We start from the raw sequence: 6,134 nt of genomic DNA, 5'->3' as shown, positions 1-6,134 counted from the left end.
CTACTCAATAAATTCAGCAGTTACTACAATGTAATTGGGATACATGGATTCACAAGGTGCTCATAGGCTTCAAACAACCGAGTCGAACTGACGGCACAAACCAAGTAGTGCAAAACCTAGTTTGTAACTTCGGGGTTTGTTTCCCACATGACTAAGCAGAAAAACGAGGAGAGAAAACGCGACTATAAATTAAGTAGCCCAAGAGAAAAGAAGACATACCTTTCTCGGCCTTCTGGCTAAGATCAAGTGTATTATCTGTTCTTATTAGTTTAATATCTAATATGTGGGCCATTGGCTCACTCTTTAATAAATTAATTTTTTTCAGGGGGAGGGCCCACTACTTTATGTCTAATTGGGTCTCTCATGCGTCGCCTTGGTGTTGCACTATTGTCTTGGCCTGGCGCACCCCACCCAAACCAAGTTCAACGGTTTCTGCTACTTCATGTCTAGAGAACCAAATAAGTTGGCTTGACATTTGCAGATGTGTCAACTATTTACTGTCTAAAACTCAGTAAAAAATAAATTAAAAATATTGGTTGCATCACGTGCGCCTCAGATGCCATTCGAGTGTGACCAAGCGCATTTAAGTTGCGCCCGGGCGCATCAACATGTCATGTCCAATTTGGTTTTTTTTTTTTTTTTTGTGTTGTTCTCAAAAGGAGATGAAGGAGCTATATTCTCAAAGTCGTTTTCTATTCCTTTTTCTCCTACTACACCACCATCACTTTATCAATGTCTTTATCCATTGTGGCGGCACTAAAGATCATAGTAAAGATCATAGTTGTAATGTGGTGGCAGTAGAATGAAATATAGAAAAAACTGTTAATCCTTTTCGGTGTTCTCGTTTGGAAATATTTTCAATTTTTGTTGTGTTGGAAGTTATAGCAAGACAACAAAATATGAATTTGAAAATATTTAAGCCCCGCTTTGAGAGAATGTCAGTGATGAAACGGTTTTTCCTACGCTTTGATGAAGTTTGGATACTCTATGAACACTGTGAAACACTTAAGCAAATAAGAAATTACTTTGAATAGTAACTTGATTACCAAATCGAACGTAGAACATGTTTTAGCCTTGGTGGCTTCGGTGATTTTTGTAGTTGTCTTGTTTCTATCCAGTTTTCAGGAACGAAATGCAAATTTTTTTATGGCTGGATTCTGCCAACTTTAGTACTTTAAAATCACTATTTATTCATAAACAATGGGCCTTGATCCAACTTAAAATGAGAAACATACACGCATTTTACCGGAATGAATCATATTTTGACCCATCGAGGGTAACATGGTCACTTCCTCTGATGTACAAATTATTTTTTATCCACACTACTTTGGATAGAAAGTAAATTGGACAAGCTTTCCAACGGTTCAAAACACGCGCAAATTGGAGTTCGGGGGTGTCCGGAGCAAGTCCACATATTTTGAGTAGCATTAATGTGTCTCAGGCGTAATCCTTCGAGCCCACGCGCATTTAAATGCGCCCCGGGCGCATCTTGAATTGGCACAACAAGTCTCAACTTTGCGGACTTGCCCCAGACACTCCCGAACTCCAATTCGCTCGAGATTTGAACCGTTAGAAAGCTTGTCCAATCTACTTTCCTACCGATTTGGTTTCAATGAAAATTAATTTGTACATCAAAATACATGACCATTTTACCCTCAATTGGTCGGGAAAAAAACTATTTCAATAAAACGCTCGTATTATTTTCATTTTTAATCGGATTAAGACCAATTATATAATAACAAATATGGCTTTCGCTGCATTAAAACAAGATGGAAACGAACAATTTAAATTATGAACTTTTAATTATGTAAAGTTGGTAGAAGGGAGAGTGATTCAAAGATCATCAGAGCGACAAAGGCTAAACTACGTTTTCGCGCTCATTTGCACATTCTAAGTTCCATTTGATGCCCACATCCCCTGTTCTAGGGTATTTCTTTATTCTGTAAGAGTGCCCGGCCACAAGATTCATTGGGCTCACAACACTTCCCCAAATAATCAAAAACCGTTTCATCATTAGGATTCACCCAGGGCAAGACTTGTGGTGAGGTTAAGAGATAACCTATGGGAGTTGAGCTCAGAGGGCTGCTCCTCAAGAGATTTTTTCGTAATGTTATTGCGTATGATCCTATAATAGTTAAGTTTCTCTCAATTTGTGTGTGAGGGTTTGGTTTTGATCATCAATGCACTACATGACCATGAGACATAGAGGATTTGATGTCATCATTGTTTTTGCAGGTTAGGCTCTCTATGTCTATAGACTTTCCCTAGAAAATTGTTTTGTTCTTCTCACACAGTAGATGGTTACTGAAAGAGAGAACTTGAGAAAGTATTTAGCCATGGTCGAACACCTAGCCAGGCTTCTCATCCGAGGAATGATATTATCGAAATATCTTGATCATCATCTTTTAAGGGAAGGAAGAAAGACGTTCAACCTTCACCCCTATTATAGGATGGGAAATCATCTATCTACTGGGCTAATTTAGAGGGGTATCAACCTAAGCAATCTGATACTTAATAAATTCAGCAGTTACAACAATGTAATTGGGATACACGGATTCACGAGGTGATCATAGGATTCGGCGATTTTTGTAATTGTCTTGTTTCTATCCACACAAATATTTTTATGGCTGGATTCTGCCATCTTTTAGTACTGTAAAATCTCTATTTTTCATACACAATGGGTCTTGATCCAACTTAAAATGAGAAACATACACGCGTTTTACCGGAATGAATCAAATTTTGACCCATCGAGGGTAAAATGGTCACTTCAATTGATGTACAAATTATTTTTTATCCAAACTACTTTGGATAGAAAGTAAATTGGACAAGCTTTCTAACGGTTCAAACCACGTGCAAATTGGAGTTCGGGTTGTCCGGGGCAAGTCCGCAAAGTTTGAGCAGCATTAATGCGTCTCAGGCGCGAACCCAGGCGCATTTAAATGCGCCCCGGGCGCAGCTTGAAATGCCACAACAAGTCCCAACTTTGCGGAATTGCCCTAGACACTCCCGAACTCCAATTTGCTCGTGGTTTGAACCGTTAGAAAGCTTGTCCAATCTACTTTCCTACCGAATTTGTTTCGATGAAAATTAATTTGTACATCAAACTACATGACCATTTTACCCTCAATTGGTCTGGAAAAAAATTATTTCAATAAAACGCTCGTATTGTTTTCATTTTGAATTGGATTAAGACCATTTATATAACAATAAATAAGGCTTTCACTGTATTAAAACATGATTGAAACGAACAATTAAAATAATGAAGTTTTATTTATGTAAAGTTGGTCTAAGGGAGAGTGATTCAAAGATCATTAGAGCGACAAAGGCTAAAGTACGTTTTCGCGCCCATTTACACATTCTAAGTTCCATTTGATGCCCACATCCCTAGTTCTAGGGTATTCATTCATTCTGTAAGAGTGCCCGGCCACAAGATTCATTGGGTTCAGGACACTTCATTAAATACGCAAAAATCATTTCATCATCAGGATTCACCCAGGGCAAGACTTGTGGTGAGGTTGAGAGATAACCTGAGGGAGTCGAGCTCGGAGGGGTGCTCCTCAAGAGAGTTTTTGGTAATGTTATTTCGTATAATCCTATAATAGTTAAGTTTCTCTCAATTTGTGTGTGAGTGTTTCGTTTTGATCCTCGATGCACTACACAACCATGAGACATAGAGGATTTGCTGTCAAGAAGGTTTCTATAGGTTAGGCTCTCTATGTCTGGAAGACTTTCCCTCGAAAATTATTTTGTTCCTCTCATCCGAGGAATGATATAGCGCTCATTATTGAAATATCCTGATCATCATGTTTTAACGGACGGAAGAAAGACGCTCAACCTTGACCCCTATTAAAGGATGGGAAACCATCTATCTACTGGGCTAATTTAGAGGGGGTGTTATTCTAAGCAATCTGATACTCAATAAATTCAGCAGTTACTACAATGTAATTGGCATACATGGATTCACGAGGTGCTCATAGGCTTTGGCGATTTTTGTAGTTGTCTTGTTTCTATCCAATTTTCATGAAGGAAATGCAAATTTTTTTATGGCTGGATTCCGCCATCTTTTAGTACTTTAAAATCTCTATTTATTCATATATAATGGGTCTTGATCCAACTGAAAATAAGAAACATACTCGCGTTTTACCGAAATGAATCATATTTTGACCCATCGGGAGTAAAATGGTCACTTCTTTTGATGTACAATTGATTTTTTTTTATCCAAACTACTATTGATAGAAAGTAATTGGACAAGTTTTCTAACGGTTCAAACCACGCGCAAATTGGAGTTCGGGGGTGTCCGGGGCAAGTCCGCAAAGTTTGAGCGGCATTAATGCGTCTCAGGTGCAGTCCTTCGAGCCGAGGCGCATCTTGAAATGCAACAACAAGTCCCAACTTTAAGGACTTGCCCCAGACACTCCCGAATTCCAATTCGCTTGTGGTTTGGACCGTTAGAAAGCTTGTCCAATCTACTTTCCTACCGAATTGGTTTCGATGAAAATTAATTTGTACATCAAAATACATGACCATTTTACCCTCAATTGGTCGGGAAAAAAATTATTTCAATAAAACGCTCATATTATTTTCATTTTTAATCGTATTAAGTCCAATTATATAATAATAAATATGGCTTTCACTATATTAAAACATGATGGAAACCAACCATTAAAATAATGAAGTTTTATTTATGTAAAGTTGGTCGAATAGAGAGTGATTCAAAGATCATTAGAGCGACAAAGGCTAAAGTACGTTTTCGCGCCCATTTACACATTCTAATTTCCATTTGATGCCCACATCCCTAGTTCTAGGGTATTCGTTCATTCTGTAAGAGTCCCGGCCACAAGATTCATTGGCACACCACACTTCATTAAATAATCAAAAACCGTTTCATCATCAGGATTCACCCAGGACAAGACTTGTGGTGAGGGTGAGAGATAACCTGAGGGAGTCGAGCTTAGAGGGATGCTCCTCAAGAGAGTTTTCCATAATGTTATTGCATATGATCCTATAATAGTTAAGTTTCACTCAATTTGTGTGTGAGTATTTAGTTTTGATCCTCGACGCACTACACAACCATGAGACATAGAGGATTTGATGTCAACACGGTTTCTGCAGGTTAGGCTCGCTATGTCTAGAGACTTAATTTCTCTAGAAAATTATTTTGATCGTCTCACACCCCATGTGGTAGACGGTTTCTGAAAGAGAGAACTAGAGAAAGTATTTAGCCATGGTCGAACACATAGCCAGGCTTCTCATCCGAGGAATGATATTATCGAAATATCTTGATCATCATGTTTTAAGGGTAGGAAGAAAGACATTTAACCTTGACCCCTATTGAAGGATGAGAAATATCCACAGGGCTAATTTAGAGGGGGGGGGGGGGGGGGGGGGGGGGGTTTATCCTAAGCAATCTGATACTTAATAACTTCAACAGTTACTCCAATTTTTGTAGGTTTCTTGTTTCTATCTAGTTTTCATGAATGAAATGCAAAATTTTTGATGGCTGGGTTTCACCACCTTTTAGTACTTTAAAATCTCTATTTTTTCATATACAATGGGTCTTGATCCAACTTAAAATGAAAACCATACACGCATTTTACCAGAATGAATCATATTTTGATCCATCGAGGGTAAAATGGTCACTTCTTTTGATGTACTAATGATTTTTTATCCAATCTACTTTGGATAGAAAGTAAATTGGACAAGCTTTCTAATGGTTCAAACCACGCGCAAATTGGAGTTCGGGTGTGTCCGGGGCAAGTCCGCAAAGTTTGAGCAGCATTAATGCGTCTCAGGCGCAAACCTTCGAGCCCAGGCGCATTTAAATGCGCCCCGGGCGCATCTTGAAATGCCACAACAAGTCCCAACTTTGCGGAATTGCCCCAGACACTCCTAAACTCCAATTTGCTCGTGGTTTGAGCCGTTAGAAAGCTTGTCCAATCTACTTTCCACCAAATTCGTTTCAATGAAAATTAATTTGTACATCAAATTACATGACCATTTTACCCTCTATTGGTCGGGAAAAAAATTATTTCAATAAAACGATCATATTGTTTTCATTTTGAATCGGATTAAGACCATTTATATAGTAATAAATATGGCTTTCACTGTTTTAAAACATGATGAAAACAAACAAT

The 6,134-nt window shown here is 38.3% G+C and overlaps 1 non-coding gene across 1 annotated transcript; it reads left to right on the top strand.

Moving 5' to 3' along the window:
• Nucleotides 1–215: 215 nt before the first annotated feature.
• Nucleotides 216–411, top strand: LOC131321442 (U2 spliceosomal RNA). Its single transcript, XR_009198489.1, has one exon. It is a non-coding gene; the product is annotated as a U2 spliceosomal RNA (small nuclear RNA).
• The last annotated feature ends 5,723 nt before the right edge of the window (nt 412–6,134 follow it).

The sequence above is a fragment of the Rhododendron vialii genome, chromosome 3a, assembly GCF_030253575.1.
Source record: "Rhododendron vialii isolate Sample 1 chromosome 3a, ASM3025357v1".
Lineage (NCBI taxonomy): Eukaryota > Viridiplantae > Streptophyta > Magnoliopsida > Ericales > Ericaceae > Rhododendron > Rhododendron vialii.
This window is presented reverse-complemented; position numbering and strand designations above follow the sequence as displayed.